We start from the raw sequence: 25,600 nt of genomic DNA, 5'->3' as shown, positions 1-25,600 counted from the left end.
AATTTTCGTGTTTTGATCGGGGTTTGGTCCGAGAATTTCATATAGTGTTTCCGCCAAGTTGAGTTTTGTACATTCCTGTTGGTATATATGACATTCTGTGATTATGTGTTTGACTGTAATCTGTGTATTGCAAGTTTCACAGGTGGGGTGGTTCATCATTTGACATAAGGAACCCATGACTTTAGAGTTATCCTGGTGTGTCCGATCCTTAGGCGATTTATAGTTGTTTAGTCTTTTCGATTTGGGTTAGGATTTTCCCATCTGAATATTGTGCTCTTGATCTGGTTTAATTTAGTGGTTTGGCTTTTCCATAGCATTTGCCATTTTTTTTTTAATGTTTGTTTTTGTGGAGTTTTTGAAGTCATCGTATGGAAGGATGTCTAGTGCGTTTGTATCTGTGGCAACAATTTTGGCATATTTATCCGCGGTTTCATTGCATATAATTCCGTTGTGCCCTGGGATACATGAGTGTGATTTGTTTTTTGTTGGTTTTAGCTTCATCTAGTTAGTTTTAGATGAGGATTGTTATGTCACTTGGGTTTGTTTTGTTTTTAATACTATTTATGGCACTTAAGAAGTCGCAGAGGATTAAAAAATTAGTGTGTTTCGATGTGTTTATTTGTTCGATGGCTTTAAAGATTGATATTGATTCAACAGAAAATATTGAGCATTCACTTGGGAGTCTATATGTTATATTTAAGTTTGAGTTTTTGAATATGAGTGCAATGGCAACTACTTCATTTGATTTAGAGGCATCCGTATATATTTTTTGATATTCTTTAAAGTCATCCAAGATATTATGGAGATGGCTTTTAAATATCTCGGGAGCTGTGTTCTGTTTTGAAAGTAAATTAGGTTTGGTGTTAATTTTATACTTGTTTTCCCAAGGGGGGTGGAATGGAGTTCACGATGGATAATTCTGACTGGAGAGTCTACATTTTTATTGATAAATTCAGTGATTTAATTTTTTGTATAACATTGTTTGATTCTGTTTCGTCTAGCCAATCTTGCGATGTATATTGTAAATAATTCTAATCTTCTCATGGTCGGGGTGGGTTCACCAGCCATTTTGTAAATGCTGAATGTTGGTCTACTACAGAAGGCACCAAGTGCAAGTGTTAGACCGCTATTTTTGACTGTGTAAATGAGGTTTAGGGTTGAGATTTGACTGCTGTTCTGTATAGTATGGCCCCGTAGTTGAGTTTGAATTGGAAGGTTGCATTATATATATTTTATGAGTATGGGATAGCATTTTGATTATTTTTAATGAGCTGGTTGTGCATTTTTTAAGGTGTTTTATGTAAGGTAACTAAGTTCGACGTTTATCGAAAAAAACTCCTAGAATTTTGGTAGTGTTTCGATTGGCTATTACTTTGTCGTCTAAATTGGTTTCAAGTTCTTTGACTTTTTTCTTTTTTGTGAATATTGAGCTAATAGACTTTTCAGGGGAGAAATTGAATCCAGTTTTATTTGCCCGTTTTTCTATGTTGTTGGTTGTGATTTGTAAAAGACTTTTGACGGTTTCTGGGTTACGGCTCCTGCACCAGTAACGAAAAATTTATTATAGTTCCACTGCTCCGAAATTCACGAGCGGTCGTATAATCTTATGTGAATTATTATATTAATTGGTAAAAACGACCGCTATTTAAAAAATATTTTATTATTGTAGGTATCATTGTAATACTTTTCACGCTTATTCCAGCCAGTTGGCGTTCCGTAAATTGTATTTACAGTAGACTAAATACCGTACAATGAATTTTTTTTCAGTATATTCCAATTGAAAATGATTTCCAACGCTGTCCAGTTAACTAACGAAAAAAATTTCTTAGCCTTCGAATACTCACGAACAAAAAAAAATCATATTATACATCGTAATATTATAATAGTATCAGACGCTTCGCGATGATGCGAGCATTGAAGTAGATAATATTAAAATAATGAATAATAATCATTGTTCCGCCATTTCGAAATTCACAACATGTCTTATGTTGTATGAATATTATAATAATTGTCTATATTTATAATCAAACAACTACGATCTAGTGACATGTTATGATTTTTATAAATATCATATAATACTGTTATAATACAATAGGTATACTGTATACGACACAAAATACACTACAATACAATTACTAAAGATTTCAAATTCCTGACTGTTTATTTGTTTACGGGTTTTATCGCTTTAAACGCTCCAAGCAATACACTTCAAGACCACCGATCACTGTTCAGGCGATAACCCCAAAGAATAATACAAAATCTTAATTAAAATATTTCCTCAAATAATGTTTTGATAAAATATATATTATAACTTTTGTGTGTTCTTTTTTTAATGCTTTTGATTATGGCGTGTTCTAAGATATTCAAACAAACTTTGGAAGAACAAAAATTCTGTTGTGTACTAAACAAAATAATGTTATCCGCTTTCTTTATCTATATGATTAACAAAAGTTTTCTAAATTGACTCACATCTATTTAACGACCTCAGTAAAATATATTTCACCAATTTATCAGTTCGATCTAACATCACAGGAACTTTCAAAAAAAAAAAAAACATTTTTGAATAAGTTTATTGGTTAATATACTAAAATGTACCTAAACAATATTTTTGGTATTTATATTGATACCATATATGTTCTGGATGTATTAAGTATCAGCAAAATTATAAATATTAAGATTTATTAAAAAGCTATAGTTATCAAAATAATATTAACAAAAAATAATATTTTAATAATCAATTTAAATTCTGAAGAAAAAGTATAAAAATAATGTTTTATAAATACAGAATCAAATTAATATTATATCTAAAACTGTTTTAGAATCCAAATAAAATAAACCCGTTATAAAAATATAAAATATACTTGCGTATTGTTAGTTTGAGGTATAGTTGCAGATAAAATAAATATCAACGATAGTAGAAACACGTAATGAACTGTGAGATATTAAAAAATCTATAAATTTATTTTCTGCTAGTCGATATTTCTTCCAGCAAGACGTATTTCATGGTTGAATCGTTTCGTTTCCGTGGGTCGCAGTGTACAAATCAGCACTGACTTTTTGAATCGGACGTAATGATTTTTATTAATGATGACAATACAACACTTAACCTTTAAGTCAGGTGGAAAAAAATCTTCAGCATCCATTTTTATACTAGAATTAGTCCATTTTGTTTACAGTACACTAAATAATATGACCTTTTTTTAAGGTAAGTACCTACCTATATTTGAATGAAAACAAATTATTCCCAACGTTGATGGCAAAACATTCTTGGCCTATTAACACACAATTTCTTGACGTTTAAATAATACTGTAAGTTAAATTCATTTCAATGACAAATATGTAAGAATACCGTGTTGTATAATATTATACGTTGGAACCCATTGGATCTATTCTATTTGCATTGCATTACAGTTTAGTTTCATGATGATAAAAATAACTCATTAACTTCTTGATAACCAGTCATGCACTTCAGTATTTAACTTCAATGAAATATTTATGTCCTCATACTATACTGAGCTAGCTCTTATTGTTTGAAATAAAAAAAAAAGAAATCGTCACTCGTAACTAATATCACAAACATGCGGTTTATCGGTTTGATATTAGATTAATTGTGGATTGTGATAATGTTATTATTTTTTTGATGAATAAAATAAACTGTAAATGTATGTTTATTTAAAATGTACAATATGTGCATACATAAGATATGTATGTAATACAATCTTAAATGTTTATTAAATACGCATCGTATTGATATTTTGTAAATGATAAAAATCCACCATGAATATAATTTAATAATAAATCTAACTAGATGTACCTAACCCATAAACTATAAACTACAATAAATTGATCACCTATCGTTTAACGTTTACGATGTTAAATCGAATTTGTCTTAGTTTTTGCTACTAACGAGAGACCTTCAGAAAGTATTTTTATATCTTCTTTTCCGTAATCAAGCACAAAAATATCAAGACAAGTGAAAACATCATTTATTAAGTATTCTCATTGCATTTTATTGCCAGCTATAACCGTTTTACATCAGTGAACTTGTTTTACAATTCCCAAATGACACCTCCTCCAAATAAAATGTAATGTATGTTACACAAAAATGTTAAATTATAAATATATCACATGTCTGATTTTATGATAGATACGGTTTTAATTATTTTTTTTTTTTAATAGGTAATCTAAAAAATGTAATGTTTTGTTTGAAAATTTTAATTTTAAATAGATACATTACAATATCAGTACGGATTTAAACGTAAGTAATTCATATTGTTTAATTTTTGTTTTACAAACCAACACAGTTAATTGTTTTATTAATTTCTATACGAAAATATAAGCTATGAAAGAATGTTTGTAATTTTGAAATATTCTTACAATAATTCTAATGATATTGAAAAAACGTATCGAGATTTAATATGTAAAATATTATTCATTTATAAAAAAACAAAAATTACTATTATTAATTTCTAATGCGATTAAAAAATAATAATAATAATTTAAAGACATTACCTCGCCATCGCATCATTTAAATATCAAATAATTATACTGATGTAAATTAATGTTTTATAAACTGATATAAAAAATAATATATATCTTAATAACAGTACAAATCGATTTGGTTTATTACGATAAAAAAAAAAAATATTATATTAATGAATGAATAAATAAATGAGCGTTTTACCCACCTAGCTAGACAATAAATAATTAAAAAATGTTAGTCTAAATTTAAGGAAAAATATAAAGAAATGGATGAAACTAAAGGATATTGTTTCTTAAAACAAATTTTCAACAAAAATTAATAATAAATACTTATAACTAAATCGATCTATAGGTTAAAAAAAACTATTTTTCAGAATCACAACATTTAAACAAATATATTATAAAGTGTTTTAAGCTAAACTCATAAGTATAAACTATCAAATGTTGAAATAAATAAGAGAAACAAATAAACCATGAGTTTCTAAAAACCAAAAATGTATAAAATACATACTTAGTTATTTATATAAAACCAACATAAATATTTGTTCAGAGTAAAATTAACAACAATTATAAACCGAAATGTACTTCTAAAATAAATATTATATTTATCTTATTTCATAATAAGATAAAATTAATAATAATTCAGAAATAAAATATAATGAAATAGCAAAGTTAATTATATAGTTAAATGCCTAATGTATTGTATGTAAATTGTCACTTTATGCCTTTATGGAGTCATAGTAAAAGAAACTAAAAGAAAATTGCTCAAATATCTGGTTATACATAGCTATCCAAAATAATGTCCTGGTTGAAGTAGGTACCGTTTAATGGTACTGAAAATTGGATAGCATTGTAGTAGGACATTTTTTATAGATATTACATCCCGGAAGTTTTATGTATGTCATAAATATACGTCAGTGTGTTTATTATCGTGTTCATGTTTATATAAATATGACTAGCATAAACGCGAGTAAGAAAAATAAACACATTCATTGAAATTTCGACCCGTATTTCGGTAGTAGGCAACAACTTTTGTCTTAAACACAAATATTTTTCTGTTATAATCCTCATTCAATTAGTTTGAATTTTGAACTTTTTAGTGGATCAGCAAAATAAGTATACTGCATAAGTGAACCTTTTGAACCATAGCGTTCAAAGTATATTTTTACTCATATTATTACTGAGTTTTATCAAATACATATTTTTAGTATTAATACAATGTTTAATATTGTTAAAATATGCTTTTTGGAAAATTGTCAATAATTATACTATTAGATTGATTCGATGAATTAACTTTAAAGATGACAGATGTCTTATGCACAACGTCTCATGCTTACTTGAAACGAAACAGAACAAAAAAAAAAAAAACGATTTTTACGATTTTTTATACAATTTAATTTCCAAATACGTACCAAAAAAGTATAATTACCCACAGTGGTTTAATAAAGATCTTAAAATGTATATTCATAAGAAAAAATAATTCCATAATATATAATATAAATCAACTAAAAATCAATCGGATTATAACAATTTTTCACAATACCGAAAAATATGTAAGAATTTATCTAAATCTTGTTATTCTAATTATTTAACCAAAACTCAAAATTCGTTAATTAATAATCCTAGATACTTCTGGAAATATGTCAAAAACAAACAAGTGTCAAAACCTATACTAAACTCAATTACGTATAATAACCTCCACTCTGACAATATAAATGATATTCCTAATATATTTAGCTCATATTTTGCTTCTGTATATTCAAAACATACACAATCATCACTTATTAATTTTGGTGATAATAGTAATAGTGATAATTGTAATATAGATGTATCTAATGTTGATTTCTCGTTAGGTAAAATATTTCAAGCTCTTACTCAGGTCGGTAATAACCCTTCTCCTGGTCCTGACTTAATTCCTGCTCTCTTTTTACCGGTGAACCACGATTGCGCCCGGCTTACCTTTTTCCATTCAAAAAACGCAATACGATTGCGCTCGACCAATTAGCAATATTGCGCCCGTCTATAACCTTTTTTACCTGCATAAAACGCAACACGATTGCGCTCTAATATATATATATATGTGTTTGTCCCGTATATGTATATGTTATATAACAATTTTCTAGTGCACTATTTAAAAATACAGTCGGACTTGGTTTTCCTTGGACTTGATTTCCCCATATGTACAACCGAGTAATCGAGATAATGTTTTATTGTTAATTTATCTTATGATCCATGAAATATCTCTGCTAGAATATTTGAAAGTAATGGGACCAAAATTTTGTGCCACAAAATTGTAATTTATACATTTGTATTATTTTTATTCTTATTATTATTATAATTAATAAATTAAAAAAAATATTTAATTGGACATTTTTAATTAAAAAGAAATATCTATGCTAGAGTTACTATTAGAGTATTATTATTAAAAAAAAAAAAAATTGTAACTCAAAATTTTTAACCAAGCCAACAATTTAATTTTGTTGTCAGTCCTAAGCCTGTAAAATTGGGAAGGAAAATTATTAAGAGCGCAATCGTGTTGCGTTTTATGCAGGTAAAAAAGGTTATAGACGAGCGCAATATTGCTAATTGTTCGAGCGCAATCGTATTGCGTTTTTTGAATGGAAAAAGGTAAGCCGGGCGCAATCATGTTACACCCCTTTTTACAACGTTGTAGATATGCCTTATCAGTTCCTATATTTATTATCTTCCAATTGTCTATATCATCAGGTATCTTCCCCGACAAGTGGAAATTAAGCTATGTAACACCAATTTTAAAATCTGGTGATAAAGGATCCGTCACAAATTATTGGCCAATCTCAATAATAAGTGTAATTCCAAAACTATTCGAGAAAATTATAAATAATAAACTAACAACCACTTTTAAGCTAACTTTATTATCAATACGGCTTCCGGTCACAACGATCAACAAGTACTAATTTATTAGTTTATTATTCTGATTTAATATCCACAGTAGAGAGTGGTGGCCAAGTAGACGTTATCTATACAGATCTTAAAAAAGCTTTTGATACTGTAGATATTAAAATATTATATAAACTTAAACTAATGGGTGTACATGGCACATTATTAAGTTGGTTCGAGTCCTACTTATCTAATAGACGACAACGGGTAAAAATTAATAATATTCTATCTGATTCTTTTGTAGTTACCTCCGGTGTGCCTCAGGGAGGACATTTGTCTCCACTTCTATTTATATTATTTGTTAATGATTTAGATAAAACTTTTAAATATTTCAAATTTCTGCTGTCTGCCGATGATTTAAAATTGTATAGCCCAATTAACACACCTAATAATTGTTTAGAGTTACAAGATGATATTGATCACTTTTCTGAATGGTGTAGTATGAACAAGTTAAACATAAATGTTAATAAATGTCAACAAATAACATTCTCACGTCACACTAACCCAATACAATTTAGTTACCAGATACATAACATATCCTTGAATGAGGTTTCTTCTGTAAATGATTTAGGTGTTTGGCTATCTAGTGACTTATCATATAAATTGCACTTAGACAAAATGTATAAAAAAGCATTAAAAGTATTAGGTTTTATTAGACGCAATACTTAGGAATTCAAGAATCCCACCTGTATTAAAGTACTATATTGTTCATTAGTACGTTCCATTCTGGAATACTGTTCTGTTGTATAGAACCCCTTAACTGGTAATTGGGTAAATAAACTTGAAAGTATCCAAAATCGCTTTCTAAAATTTTTAGCTCCTAAATTAAGATTACCAATTAATAATATATCCAACGTTGCTAAACAATGTGTCCTAGACCCATTATCTAAACGCAGATTATTTAATGATGTTAATTATATAATATACTAGCTGGTCCCGTGCACTTCGTTGCACGTTAAATGTACTAAATTCATATGACTCAAACTTTGTTTAATTCGTTATTTAATAATCGGTGTATGGATTTCAAAACTTATCTTAACTTTTCAGTTACCTGGAATAAAAATTCTGATTTGCAGAAGTATAATATTATCAGGTAGGCAATTTATCTGTGGTAGATCGAAGACTTGGTGCTGTTTGTACGTAAGTGTATGATTTAACTCTAAAGTATTAAAGTTATACCAAGTTTCCATTTTTACTTAATTCCACTAACGGTGAATTAATATAATCAATTAGTAAAAAATCCTTGATTGTGCTAGCAGTATACTTTTATACATATAAATAGATAGCTGATTTACCCGGCGTTGTCCAGGGAAAAAATAGCCCGGGAGGTATTCAACTACTTAATATAAAAAAAATGAGGATGAAAAAACTACTATTTTCTTTGTTGTACCTTTTTTATTTATTAATTTATATATTATCTCTGTACATATTTCTATTAAGGTTATAATACTTCTTTGTAAACAATATTTATATGTATTTTTTTTTTTTGCTCATTTTTTGCTGGACAGATGGCGACACTGTCATTTCATCATCACCTCGTCGAATTCCTCTAACCCGGTAACTCTTTCAAATTTTTCATGCCCAAAACCTTCTCTGTGAGGTCCTCTTTAATTTAAAAAAAATTGCAAGACAATTCAATAAGTAGTTTCGAAGCCAAACCGTAACAAAGATTTACTCTTTTGCTTGATTTCAGTTTTATATATAAAAATGGAGACAAAAAATTACTTTTTCAGAATGCATTATGTCCAATGCGGTTTTGAACATTCTGACCAATTGATTATGCTCATGCAGAAGAATTTGCAATTGTCCGATTATTTCACGTTTATTCGCAGGAAAAATTGCACACCGCTGTTCTAGTTCATTTTCCGAATTACCAACGAAATATATCTGAAGGAACTTATGATCTTCGTTTGGTTGTGGTAACAAAGCGCCTGCTCGATGGTGAATTTGTCCTTGAATCTGAATATTTAAATGGTCATTTGTAAAAAAAAATGTGTTATTATTACAAACGCCTTTACCTTATAACTCGGGTTGTAGCTTGGTTGTTCAATAACTTCTGCTCCAAATGACGTCATTTGAAAACTTCCGTTATTATTTTCGCCAGGAAATGTTTTGATTGGATTGTATTTCCATAGAGAAACGAATACAATGGCTCTGGTGGTTGAGCTAAAACTGGTAATTTAACCTTGCCACCAGCGCAGCATAAGCCGGGGGTTTCCAATCGAAACTTCAATGCCTTGCAATGCTGGCATACGATATATAATGAGCCGATATCAACACACAAAAGATCTTTGTAAGCGACTGCGGAATCGTATTCGAAAGCAGCGCGATTCAAGGCTACATCTGAACTTCTTCTTCTTATATTAACATGTTGTCGAATTTGAGGCGGCGTTTGTGCAGCGCGGGCCTGTGTATTATGAGCACGTCTAAATTCATTAATGTTTCTTGCATTACGTGTACGCCGTCCAATGTTTGTTCTTCTCATAGGAGGCATGATTCAAGCATAAAAATTCTCTCCAAAAAACAATAGTCGTTTTTGATTGAAAAAATTCATAAATAACATAAAACGATAATGTTTCAAAATAAAATGAATAATGTGCCAACTATTATTATTATTATTTTACTCTAAAGTTCTAAGTGGCTATAATAAAAAATGTATATCAACCAGAATATAAAAATATATTTTTTTTTCGATTTTTATCGATATTAATCGATTTCAAGTCCTGCTATTATCGATATTTTTATTATTATTTATATTATATTTTTATTTTTATTTTTATCTGCTAGAGGGCGCCACCAGTGTAACTCAGTTTTTGTCTCTAAATCTCTAACCTACAGGAGTTAGGTCAATAATTTATGTTATAAACCCGCTCCCCGACATTCTCTATCATTTAAAAAAAATTTGAGCCAAATCAGCCCAGCCGTTCTCAACTGATGCAATTTCGAATTTTTTGTCTCCATTTTTATATATATAGATAAACTTATTAATAACCAAATTGATTGTCCCGATCTATTAACTAAGATTAAATTTAAGGTACCTACATTCAACTCTCGTAATCACTCTTTACTTCATATCGACTGCCACCGCCAGAATTACAGTTACTATAGCCTTTTAAATCGTATGTGTATGTCCTGTAATAAATTTAAAAATTTTGATTTTTTGTATGATCCTTTATTAAGATGATTATAAAAGATGAAAGTTTACATAATCATGAAAATGAATCTTAATCTTTAAGAAATAAAAATTATTTCAAAATTAATTAAAACGATAATGTGAAGAAGAATCAAAAATACCATAAAAAATCCTTAACAAACAAATTCAAAAATCCAGTAAAATTTCAATTATTTAATAGTACCAATGTAAATAATATATATCAATATTTTACCGGCCTTATCGATCTTCTTGTCCAGCGTTAACAAAACGCATCTATAAAGTCATCGAATTAATGACAAATTGGAAGATTAAAATTATATAACGAAGATTTTCTACTCGATGTCGACTCTAAAAACTATATTTTATTTTACTCTATACGTACAATTTCAAATTTCAAATAGATTTGTTCATGTGACAAACTATTTTGTATATTTTATAATATTGTTCTAAATATTTTTTTTCAACTATTTACTGTTCAATCTTTTAAAAATGAGCATTATTTTCCATTATCGTACTTTGTATTATCAGACAAATATACTAATACATACCTATGTTAGCGTATTTAGATTTATTGTAGAAAAATGATTTGTCTAAAATTTACATTTCAATCCAACTAAACTTATTTCTGATTTTGAAGAAGGTATATTCATAAAAAGCAAAATTCGTATGGCCTAAAATTAAAACCATTTAAAATTCAAACTGATTCTTATATAATAATAAGAAGACTTAATAATAATAAAATCAGGAAAAATAAAACTTTCGAAAAAAAAAAAAATATATAACAAAAATTGTTGACAATTATTTAAATAAAAGAAAAAAACAATAGATTATCTTATATAAAACTGACTTCAACCCATTAACCTAACCAAAACATTATAGCGTATGGCATATCTAATATACCTATTTTACTTATTATTTAGAATATTATTACATTACATAAATCAATATAAAAAATGAGAATTTTAATTATTTTTTTAAAAATAACACACACTAAGTATTTTAGTTGTATAATTTCATTATTTTAACCAGTAGTTGTATTTATAATTTTAAAATTTTTCTAATATATTATGTATAATTGGGTTATATCGTCCATTGTACGACAATGTTTTAATTGCTTTTATTAAAACAAATTTTACGAATACAGTTAACTGCGTGCTTATACTAAATTAAACAAATAAATGTATATCGTAAATATATAAATAATTATCCGATGAAACCAATGGTCAGCGGAATCAATATAAACAAATATCCCGCGGAATTGATATTAAAACGATGGAATCGATACAACTCTCGAACAAGAAGGGATCCGGTATAATATTACCTTTTGGAATTGAAACCAAATCTAATATTTTTATATAAAGGCTTTTTGGGTTTTTTTTGGTTCTAATTTCTAATACTATAATTAGAGTGAATATTAGTAATACAATATTTCTAATGAATATAAAAAAGTAAAACTGGTTATCCGGTAAAAGTTTATCAATAAAAAATATTATACTCATCATACTATTAACTTGTGATAGATATGACTAGAAACTTTCCGTCTCCTACATCATACCGTTCTTTTCTAAATCCTTACCATAATTGTAATAATATTTCATCATCAATCATGAGCCGTTGAAGTACTTCTAAAATTCTAACAATGTTTAGAATTCAAAAGTACAATATGAAACTTCCATAAAATAAAGTCTAATCTGAATAATAAATGTTTGTCTTGGCTTTAGAGATAATATGAATATTTTATACCTACCTGACTTCTAAAAGACAGTCAACTTAAAATAGCAGTAATTAATTTAGATGGGTACTTGTAAACTTTAGAGAAACTGATAGCATGTGCATTTTTTTATACAGTGCTTAATTCTGAAAAATTCTTATAATGAAATAGCTATGCTAGTATTAACTAAAACCGAAAATAGTTTTTTTTTTTTTTTTAACCCAACCTAAATCAAAACTAATAAAAATACAATTGTGGTTCCAGTCTTTGAATGCGTTACGGTAGAACGGCGTTTTAGTTAGGCAATTTAGCTACAAAACAATGCCATACATTAATTTTTCCTATATCTCTTAAATAAAAATAATAAATCTATATTAATATACTATTATAATGTTTGTTTATAATAATATTATACTTCAATAACAAATGAATGGTTAAGATTTTAATCATTTTTACATTCGAAATTAAAATGTATGCTGTTTGGTTTTTAACAAAAGAACAATCACTTTTTTCATTTATATTCCCGTTAAGTATATTTTACTCTGAACGGTTAACACTTAACACTAAACACTAAATACTTGATTGTTAGTAATCTATTAACGATTTTGAAAAATCAATTAGTACATTTTTGTGCATAATAAATGCTAAATTTATAATTTTCAATGTTTGAGTATAGTGCACTTTACTATACTATTAAAAATAATCATCATTTAAAATTAAATTATGTTTATCTTAATATACTAAGCCATAAACATCGATGGCATAGTTCTAATTTCTCTAATCCTACTAAATAATTATTTCTTCATTATATTGCAAATTAATGCCTAAAATCTCTTATAGGCTTATCAAAATGGTACACCGTAACAAAATTCACCCTACTTTAAATAATAAATTCCCTTCTAAAGTCTATCAAATTTTTCTTTCTACTATTCAAAGTTATTGACCAACCTTCTATGTAGACACTTTGTGAAATAGACATATCACTTAAGCTGTAAATAATACTTATTTAAGGACAAGTACGTCATTGACTATTCATGCATTTTTCTCACATCCGCATTCAAAAAATAAATATTACTGGAATTTAAAGCAGTTTTAGTTTACTTATAACTTTCATGATGTACACATCTAACATCATTACAACAGAATGGTACTTAATTACGCCAAAACCATAAAAATTACTCAAAAATAACTAACGGGCATGAGGTTTAGAAATTAGAGGACGGAAAATATTAAACCAACCCTATCTAATTATTATAACCCTTAATTTACATGTTAAGTATACCAAAAATTATGAGAAACGATTGATCCTTTCAAACCATATTTTACATAACACAGTAACCTGTTATTATTTAACATAATTAATTATAATGAATCATAATTATTATGTTAACAATTATTTAAAATAATTTTGATCTAGTCTTACATCATATTAATACTTTTTTGTGTTATTATTAGCACATGTAAAATACATAAATTTGGTGAGGAGGTAATGCATTTTTAACGTTTACCTTGAAAAAAAGTTATCATGCGTTTCTAGTTCTAATTATCATAAAATATAATAACTATGCGAATTAAAAATTTTTTTTCTATTATAGCTGTAAATTATAAGTGACATACAATATAATGGTTTAATGTTTATATATTTCTCAAATATAAATTTTTATTCAGACCCTCTCGCAGTCTTTTCTCCATTGTTAATATTTTTATGGATTTTTTTTTAATCCAATTGAAAAAAATGTTATTATTATATTGTATTAAAAAATAGATAAATGTATCAATGAAATTAAATTAGATAGATCAAGTTTAAAAATATTAATTTTGCATATTTGGTGTTTGACACATTTTTTAGAATTCTTAAAGTTTTAACCTTGTAAATATTTTATCCTTATTCCCTATTTCTAAGACATACTATTTCTTGTTTTTAATGGCCAAAATTACTATAAAAATTCAATCTTACATTTTTTTAAAATGTTTTGTATATTCTTGAATTCAACAAGATAGGTTACTTAACCAAGGTCTTACCAACTTACTTCTACCATATTATAATATACAATATTACGCATGCATACATTAATAATATGTGTTTTTTATTCAAAGAGAGTTCATGTACATTATATAAATAGAACGGTAACCACGATATTAATTTGCTGTACAACACCAGAATGTGGTAACTAGACGAATGTCGTGCCCACATAACGCCACTGCCATAAACACAAAACGAAATCGTACTCTAGACAGATGTAACTGACCGAGAGCCATCAAGTGTGTTGATAAGTTGGGCAAATGCAGTTGAAAATCCGAGGGGCTTGAATATAAATTAACTCAATTTATTAAACTGAAGGGAATAAGTTAGGAAATATTTTTCTTTAGGGGGATATGGGGGGCTAAGTCCATCCAATTTATGCCTACGCAGATTCTAGGCCTTATGTTCGGGTGCTTTGACGATGCTAATAACGAAAACGATAACACAACACATTGTCAGTGAGCATTATATACATATTTTATACTAAAACAACACGTCGTTATCGCGTATAAACGTTCGAACGTACAACATAATAGTTATACAGCGCATGACGTTCATTCTGACGTTATTAGTTTGCGAAAACCCGCGTGAATTATCAGCTATGACGTCGTGTGGTATTCGGTAAGATTGTAGTATTTTGAGATGACTGGATGACCCCTATCCCAAAATCCATATCAAGTGACCTTTGATTACTGAATTCAACGATATTGTTTCGTCTTATATTTTGTTGATATAACGCGTGGACAAAGATCCTCCCCCTTCCTCCACAAATAATTTAGGCTAATCAAGTCTATGTGAAAACGTCAACAAAACTGCGAAATTGTTGCGATGCGCTAGCTAATCCGATTGATTACATCGGTCTGCGAGAGAGCTTATCGCTGTTGTCACAACAGTTCAGATAGAAGCATAAACAACTACAAAGACGAGGTTCATTTAAATAATATATGTGTACACACATAATAGATATGTTGAAAGCAGTATAGTGGAAACCCACCCAACCGTGGCATGGTATAAACTATAAACGTTTTAAAACGGTGCATATATCCCCAAAACAACTCCCCCCCCCCGCCACAAACACACACATCATGTCGATGTCTGATATTATGTTATAGGATGGTATCATACGTACCACCAAGCCTCTTTGCTGGTAAAAAATAACAAAAAAAGTGGGAAAGCAAGTAATCGCTTTCCTGAACAGTATAGGTGTCGAGTATACCTTGTTGCTGAATATAAGGATTACATACGAAAAATGATTCTGAATGAAAATTATCAGCCTATATATTATTAAGTATATTACTATGATACGATTTTTGATATAGCTCTTATACTAATAGTAGATTGATTAAATTTATAACAAAAATATTGCATTAATTATAATATTAATATTTAATTATTATGATGATATTCAATGATAAATATATTGATATAAATTGTTTATATAAAATATAATAAAATGCCTATGTAAAACTTTCAAGCTAGCATGAATAATATTTATAAATAACAAAAACATAATCATTATTCTTCGATTAAATATCTAATTTTTTCAACATTTAAACTTCAATGCTTTAATAACATTGTATAAACAACATTGCTTTAATTTGCCATGCGTTTTTGCCGAGTGCAAACATTTGTTAATGACATTAATTATAGAAAAAACCTAAAAAAAGAATCAAAAATTTCCAATGTCTATAATATCCAATACCTAACTTAAAAAGAAGTAAATATCATTTAACTATTACACAATGTGTATACAACTCAAACTTAAGCATTTAATGAAAACTTAAGCTTTCTAATATCTAAAGGGTTGTTGATTTTTGAATTACGACTAAATAAGAATACCGATTTTATTAAAAACTGTTTATAATAATAATAATTCAATAGTTTAATAAATAGAAATGAGCATTTGAAAGTCTAACCAATTCCAATAACAATTATTATTATTTTTGATCCAGAAGCGTGATAGTAAAACATCATACCCGGTAGAGATACTAAACACACAATATCTGTCGGATAAATCTGTAGCCATCGTTATACATGTTTTCAGTGTCAGTGTACGCAAAACGTAATGGCGCGGTCTATTATTACAACCCCCTACCTATATTATATTATGTTACCAACCAATTGAAATGCTATATAGTATATATATATATACATTGTATAATATTGTATATAGCATTATAATATTCACAGCGGTCGGCGCAATAACATTATCATTGTTAATATTATTATTACTATTACCATTATCATTATTATTAATAGTATCATTATATAGACGGTACGAAAATATTATGCTGAAGACACGCGGCCCCGGTGTAATCGAATTAATTACGCCATTCGACAATGACGACGATGACGAGTAACGTGGAAAACACAGGGAGAGCGAACGTGTGGGTGCGAGTGGGGTTGCATTGGACGATCACGACCGCTACGTCGTCGTGAATATTTCAACGCGGTCGTCCGCCCGCTTTTTATGGTGCGATTCGCGTACACGACGGAAACTCGGCCCTAACACCCCCGGCTCCACCACCAACCCCTAACCCTAACAACCGTTCGCTGCGCCACCCCCGCCGCACAATAACTCACCCACATGGTGTACGCACACCCGGGCTGGCCGAGACGGGCGCACGGCGAAAACGTGTAAATTATTCACTTGCACAATCCCCGAGTAAGCTTCGCGTAAATCGTTTTGCCCGAGCAATGGCTGCAATGGTAATAAAAAATAACATTATTATCGGAACGAAAATCGTGCGGCCACTCCCGCTCCGCCACCACCTGCACCTGAACGTCAGTCCGGCGACGGGTGACCACCGTGGTCGAAAATCACGCGAATTTCCGTTCCAACGTCGATTTAAATATATTTTAGATGGCCTCAGCACGCGCTTTCACTATCTCGATGATATTATTTGTATTATTGTTGTTGTGGTTCGTCCGATAATTTCACCGACCCCTGTAACCGTGATGGTAACTGGTATAGTATATGGATAGTTTATATCATTGTTTTATATGCTGTTGTATATATAATATATATATATATATTATGTTAAGTACCTGCCACGCATATAAATATTAGTATAACCACGGACGGACTACATGAAATTAGTTGAGTACGAAAATCGTGCCAACCATCCATGTACCTACCGATCATAAAACGAGTATATTAATTGTTGTTACACACATTTTGAGCGAATTGATGAATGTATTGATCTTTCAATGATGTATGTGTGTTTTTTTTATTTTTAACTGTATGTCATGCGAAAAGTTGTCGATACAACGCTTCAATGTGTATGTGAATCAGATTAATGCATTCGGAAAGTCGTGATTTAAAATTGAAAACCAAAAAAAAAATTTAGGAAAAACTAGAATTTTCGAGCAAAATCGCTTTCGGGATAAAATCTGTTTTTTAATTAAATAAAAGCGTGTTTACAATCTGTAATATTTATATAAAATATGATAAGTAAATTTGATGAATAATATAAGATACATAACATGAAATAGAGTGAAGAAAGAGGCCAACCAGAGTGGAAACCCTCATGACAAAATCTAGAATGGTGTAACTGTAAAACAAAGACTGTAGGTGTTAGAAATTTTTACTCAATTTGTATAATATGTATTATAAACATTTTCTAAACAAAATAAAATTTTCAAAATATTTTAACTCATGCTTTTGAAAGTGTAAATCAATAAAAAAATTTTATAAGCGTCTGATTTTCAAATTTTTTTAAATACGTAAAAATCAGTAAAAATTTTAGAACTATTCTGAGTTCATGAAAATTTTTCTTTTCAAATCTAGGATATGAAAATGTATTGAATTATTTCCTTCACTTCGTAATATTTTTAAAATATTTTAAATTGTTTTGAGCTGTTTTCTTACATTTTCAGTATTCAATTTTCTTAGTTTGTTTTCTGCAATTTCGAATAATATTTTATTCGTTAAAATATTTAATACAAAGTTCCTGATACATTGTTACAACAGCAGTTTCAAAATATTAAAAATGCATAATTTCGATTTTTTTATTTAGGCATTAAAATGATTTGATTATATATCATTGAATTCAAATTAACACAGCCATATTACAGTGATTCTCAAGACACCTAATGTATAGCAAAGCGTTACCCACTTATAAATTTTTTTGTATTATTATAATTATCATTTCACGACATTTACTATCTAGGTTCCAGTTTTTTTTTTCATCTAAATCTTCACAAGTTTTAAAACAAAATGAATTCTTCAAACGTTGAATGTAGTATCTGTTCAGTAGCAAATTGTATCTAATTTTTGATTGGTAAATATATTGGAGAGTCAAAAGTAGAAAACAATGCAAATGAAACGCTTCATGAAACATGAGTTATTAATATAATCAATTGTTTTTTTTAGGAATAAAATCATAAAATTTATAACCGTAGAGACTTAATATTTTTCGATGTAGCAATATTTGGTAAATTGTCTGCGTGACAATCGTAATTCCATAAAAAATACTAGCACACCGTGATCCGTGAAGCAGAAATTATAATCAAAACCTTATTTAAATTTATATAAGAATTATAATACAGATTATTTAGAGTCTTATCGAATTGTTTTAAAGCTGTAAGATTAAAATTCAAAATATCGTAAACTTTAAAAATATTTTGACAATATTCCATAACATAGGTACAGCTAAATTTATTATTCCGCTAAAAAAAAAACCCGAACTGAAAATTGATTTACGCATTTTTTGATTAAGAATATTACAAGAGTTTTAGAAAATCAAATGAAACTTGTAATTGTCGGAGAGCTTATAGCTGAATGTTCTGTGAAATTTTTAGATAATTAAAACAACTAAAAAACGGTTGAAGTATACCGTGACGACTCAAAATAGTTAATGACAATAGTTATGTAAAATAACAATGATAAAAATTCAAATGTAAAAACTAGATATATTAATCTTTGTTATTTATCTTTCTAAATCAAAAAAGAATATTACTTAAAATGCTCACCAATTAATTATTAACTATAGCATCTATTGACTATAAAACGCCTATTAGCAATTTACAAAATATTTTGGCATCTTTTGACCTATTAACTGACATTTGAAATGTTTACTTCATTTCACTTTGATATTTTTTCTTTTAATTTTTATTCATACATAAATAAATTTTTTTTAAGTATTAAAAATTTCATTCATGATAAAAAGTTCCATTTAAATGTATTATTACAGCAATACAGCAACTAAGTAATATCAAAAATGCAGACACAATTTTTATTTTTTTATTTCGAACATTTTAAAAATTATCATATTACTGTGGGTAAAATTCACAACATATTGTGTTTTAATAGCTTAACACTTGAAAATTTAATATAAGATTTCTATTAAGTTTTCTTATTAAAAATATAAAAGTACAAATAGGTACTATTTCAATGTGGTTATTACGAATAAATGACAATAATTGAATACAAATATAATTATGCACCTGCAGTATTGTACCTATTATGTTTCAAATTAACCTCGCGTTTTTATAAAGCTATCTAGTATAAAAATTTAAATTCACTTCCAGTGAACTAGTGAAAAACGTCCTGTCAATAACCAATTAAAATATCAAAAAAATCGTTTTCGAAGACCACCTATTTCGAAATTTTAGTTATGAACAATATATTTTGTAGGTACTTGATATTTATTTGGAACTTAGAATGCAAATCTCAATTTAATATTATTTTCTTAGAGTTCCTTTAAAAATTATTGGTGGTGTCTTTGCTGACAAATGAGTAGACTTAAAAATCGACGTTCTCAGGTTTTTAATAGCCGTACATTTATATTTTATTGTTACTACTCAGTGGTTTTAAAATTAAAATTAAACTTCGATAATTATATTTTATTATATTTATATACACTTGAATAGATAAAATTACGTCGAGTTCGAGTCAAAAGCAGAAATAAAAGTTACAAATAAAGAACATGATTTCACGACGATGATACGGAAAACTTTTTTTATTTATTTATTTGTGGTTCTTCGATACGTGGTACAGTTATTTGTTAAATCAGTCGGCTACGGTTTACAGAGTGCAAATGTCGGTTGTGTGTTTCATTATCTCCAATGACTGCAGGACCTTGCAGGTGTCTCTCTATACTATTTTTTGTTTGTACTTATTCCTATCACCGTTGGGAAAAAAAACGCATTTCTCTGTACATGAAGCATAATAACTATGTTTTTGCTAAACAATGGTTAGTACTTTTTAATTACTATTTCCCATTGTAATGTGAAGTCAAAAAAAAAAAAAAAACTAATAGGTACGATTCTTACATATTACCCTAAAATAACACAACGGAAAAAACAAAAGAAACCCTGGATACCATGAATAAGAGAGTAATTCCGGTTGTGTGAATATGGGATACGCATATACGCGCACAAAATAATAAGAGAAGAACAAAAACTAATGGACCAATATACCACAAACATTTTTGATACATAATAGCATTATATAGTAGCCTTAATGCAATATATACCTATAGGTATTACGTTGTGTAGAAAGATTCAATTTATTTTATTTATGAATAAACAAGTCGTGTTTTAACGTTTAAAAGTAAAGGCTTAGAAATTTGACCGTTATAATTTGATATTATGTTGGATACAATTTGTCGGTGAAGACGATTAAAAATATATTTTAAATATGAATATGAGTATGAATATATTATATAATATACCTATTTAGATTTTTAAAATTAATTGAATATCGATCAAAAATATATTATATTATATTATAATGATTATTCGTACTATGTCCATACATGCAATGTATGCATTTGCCTCTTATAAAAACTTTAGATTATGAGCGGGATGAAAAAAAAATAATTGGTTTATATGGCGAGCTTTATTATTTTTTTAATATGTTTTATAATACAATTGCTTATAATATAAATTACGTTAATCCAACAAGTAATTTCTGTTTTATATTGAAATAAAATATAGCAAACGAGATTACTTATATACACACGAATGAACATGGTTATTATCATAAAAAATACTTTAATATATTCCTATCAAAATGCGTCCCTTTAATGACATACAAATATAATGATCATGTAAAGAATTATATTTTTTTTCCTATATCCTAAAAAAAATTTTTTACACAATACGTCAGTATAATATATTTCACTTCAAAATTATAATAGCCTATATATATATACAATATAATTAAATAAATTGGACTTATAGGGGTTTATAGAGGTTTCCCTCTCCAAATAATATACTTACGACGAAAAGTTATTGACCATAATATCTGTTATTAATGTTTATATATAAATAACTATTTCAGTGAAACCTAGAACCTGTTCAAACTGTCCAAGAAATGTGTACTTTATAATAGTATAATATTGAATTAAACAAACAAACATATCTCTTACAAAAGGTGGTTTTCTTGTTACAGTGGACCCAAATGTTTGAGTTTTTGGTTTATACAACTCATAAGTTTAATTTATATTTTTAAATTATTTTACTTCATAGTATATATTTGGTTTCAAAATAAAATTCACAAAAGTTAACAGATGAAATAGGTTTAACAATATTATAAACTGAGTACTTTTTTGTAAGGTCTTAGATATCTAATTAAATATAATCCAACATTTAATTTACCTTTTCTAATTTAAAAATTGTATTAAATTAATATGGCTCATTTTATGCTAATATTAAAATTATATTTATTATACTCGCTATTGTTACTGCTTCTAAAATTAGAATAACCAAATTGACATACCCATTGTACAGTGGAAAAATATTCAGTTGTAATTTACATAGAATATGACGTAGTGACGCTCAATCAACTAATTTATAGTCATATAATATTAATTTACGCTTGTAGTGCATAATTATAATAACACACTACCGTTAAAATGTCCACACTCATGATATGCAAATTTAGTGTCTTTGAAAAGTTTATATTTACCAACCTACTATTTTCAACCTCAAAATTAATTCACATTTATGCAGAAATATTTTATGCATCCATAAAAATATCATTTCTCCGGAATGTAAGAAGATTAATAGATCTTGTGACTATTTTTCAGTAGCATACTAAAATTATTGCCAGTAGGTGCCCCAAACAAAAACGTGGCTATTAAAAATAAAATGTAATGTCGCCGCTGTTTGCCATTAAATGTTAGATTCGAGTTTTTACTGAACAAGGTGAAGATTTTTATAGGTTGAAGGTTTCGTAAATGTCACTAAAACAATATTTTAATTAATATTTAATTGAATCGAGTAACATAAAGTAGACGTTATATTAAGTATTCCAACGTGATTCTAGTAAACATTAAGCATACGCGACGATCGTTTTGACAATAGAACTATAGGTATCGAGGTATCTGAGTCGGTTAAGAATACATACTTAACAGAAAAAAAAAATAAAACAAACTAACAAACAAACAAATAAAAAAAACTTGGCAAACACACGATGAGCACAATCAAGGTCAGATTTCTGTCAAGGTCACATCGATGAGGAGGTGAGAGAGGTTCTAGGGAGAGTGGATTTTTATTAAGGGTCCTATGACATGATGAGGGGGTAATTCCCGTGCCGGGTTATACGACAACCGGCGTTGTATATACAACAACGTACAGTTGTCATAGCAACGATTGTAGCCAAAACACTTTTGCCCCGGCCCATCCATGAGTGAGAGAGAAAAAGAAAAATTGAAAGAGTGAAAGAGAGAGAGAGAGATTGAAAAATACCATCGTTATGGTGGTGATAAAGACTCAGTATAATCACATGGAGTTGTGTCTAATTTTGTTCGTATAACTACCATGGAAAAAAAGAAGAAGGAAACGGTACTTAACGAAAGGTATGTGCTGTGCGTAAATAACCTGTGACTAGTGCTGCAAACCTATAAAACGATCTGTAATAATTCTTTTTTTAATCTTATGTATATGAAATAATCAACCTTTTGGTAAAAATTGAGAAGTGACTTAAATTCCAATACGGAAAGTATAATATAAAAGGTTAATCCCTTATTTAATACATTATTAACAGTAAAATAAAAATCACGTGACCTATAGATTTCTGTAAAGATATAAAAAAATCTTTATTGTTTTGAACATAGTCCTATTTAATGTGATAAATCAAACAAGCGTTTTAAAATTTCTTACATATTTTGATCCAAAATACCAAAATATCAGACTTATATTCAAGATTTATTTTTTATTTACATTAATTTGGTAACTATATTTCACAATTCTTATCATTTATATTTTAATGAATTTCAAAAGTATAAATCAATTCGTTATCTGAAAGTATCATATGATATTAAATACTAAAATAATAATTACATGAAATGTAACAATAGTTTTGTTAAAAGTTTATTTAAACTATTTACTATTAGTAATAGTATAGTGTATTCCATCTATCCTCAACTATTACAGGAAACGAAGTAAACATGTATAAAGTTCAACAAAAAATAATAAATAATATGAAGGGGTACCGCAAGTTTTCGAATTTTAAAACTAAGAAATATAAATAATGCCCTCGAATACAATGTAATATGTAAAAATTCCAATCAATGGAGATATTGCATAAAACTGTTTGATATTTTTTACTATTCCAAAACGTGTACTTCAAAAGAAAAAAATACAAATTATTAGCATTATAAAGACAATTGCACCTTCGAGCTGTTTATAATCCAAAACTAGCTATAAAAACTATTTTTAAACTTTCGATATGTTATCATACATTCATACATACACATTTTATATAAATATATAATGTATTAATGTTTACATTTCAAATAAAAAAACTTTCGATTAATAGAACTTTAATTTGATAAATTCAAAAACTATTTATCTATGTTTCAGTTCAAACGATATTCATCAGGTATACGCGTATTTTTCAGTAGAAGGTTTAAAATTTTTATTAAAATGATCCATTTAAGTATTTTTATTGATTAAATAATACTTAGTATAGTAAAATATTATTTTTGTGCACTTCCGCAATTGCTAAAATTTAACACACTAAACCGTTGTTAAACATATAGTTACACTAAAACTATAAGAGTATAAAATACGATACGTCATACGTACATGTTATTCTGGATGTAAAACACTTCTATATCATAAGTCTGTTTCCTGGAAAATCTCCAATAACATAGTTTGTCTATACGTGTATAAAATTACAATATATCCGAAAACACGTGCGGTTCTCATGTGGCTATATTTGGTACCTACGACAGTATAAAACAACGTTCAAATATAACGCTTTATAATAATATAGTATATTATGGTATAATTATATTAACAAACATATATAATGTGTGTGTATATGTGTGTTTGTAATGTATTGTTTATAAATGAATTGCAAATTAATTCAAGGTGAACCTATAAATATACAGCTACCTAATCGAGAAATCCTTTGAATGAAAGTTTGAAATTTAGCAAACTTTAGTCGGTAGTTTAATGGAACTGGTGTGGGGATAATATTATTTTAAACATGTATGTAAAAGCACTTCCGGGCCATTTAGTGAACGCACAATGATGTACATTGATAAATGGCCATAGACTCGTACACTCGATAAAATGATAATGAAAAATAAAATAAAATGTTCACTTAATAAACATTAAATGACCCTTAACGTTAGCGATGTATAATAGTAATAACGATATGATTTATTTACAATGTAATTTAGTTTTACTTTATTACATCCAAACCACAATATTTACATCAATCTTTAAGAATTAGTATAAATAAACTCTGAATATCATGAACATTTTTCAGTCTAATATAAATAACAAAATAATATTATCATCATATTCACTATATTATATTAATGATCTCGAAATTAAGTTTTTACAAAATTTACTAATCTAAAATAATAGGTATAATTAGAATACATTTAATGATATTAATTATGGTATCGTTGAATAGTAAAAACATACAGTTTTCAACAAATTAAAAACTCTCTCAAATGTCAAATAATCTATCACCGTATGTTATAAAAAAGTAATATTATTATTATTTTCTTTTTCAGAAATGGAAGAATTTTCAAGGTATGGTCGATCGAGTCACCGTGTACAACTGCAAATGAATCCTTCGTAATATGACAGGTAAAAATATGTTTTTAATAATAGAATTTACTACACACAAATATACAATAATTCCTGAAATAATATTAGTCAAAGATTATTGAAAATTGATCTGTTAAATAATATTTTCACCAACAGTATTAACACTTATTACAACTCGACAATAACAAAACAAATTCAAACATTTTAACGAAATAGATTTCCAGCGTATTATAGATTTTACAAGCTGACAAATACAGTAAATTACATTTCTATCTCCTATGACTAATGTATT

The 25,600-nt window shown here is 27.9% G+C and overlaps 1 protein-coding gene across 4 annotated transcripts in view; it reads left to right on the top strand.

Moving 5' to 3' along the window:
* Window positions 1-25,600, top strand: part of mAChR-B (muscarinic acetylcholine receptor) — a 103,018-nt gene that overhangs the window by 42,951 nt on the left and 34,467 nt on the right. For all 4 annotated transcript variants that reach the window (XM_089222771.1, XM_089222768.1, XM_089222769.1 and 1 more), the window contains one exon: window positions 25,272-25,347. The gene's annotated coding sequence lies outside the window, so the exon portion shown is untranslated. The remainder of the gene's footprint in view (window positions 1-25,271; window positions 25,348-25,600) is intronic.

The sequence above is a fragment of the Diuraphis noxia genome, unplaced genomic scaffold (assembly GCF_037042655.1).
Source record: "Diuraphis noxia isolate RWA-SAM2 unplaced genomic scaffold, SU_Dnox_SAM2 contig0003, whole genome shotgun sequence".
NCBI lineage: Eukaryota > Metazoa > Arthropoda > Insecta > Hemiptera > Aphididae > Diuraphis > Diuraphis noxia.
This window is presented reverse-complemented; position numbering and strand designations above follow the sequence as displayed.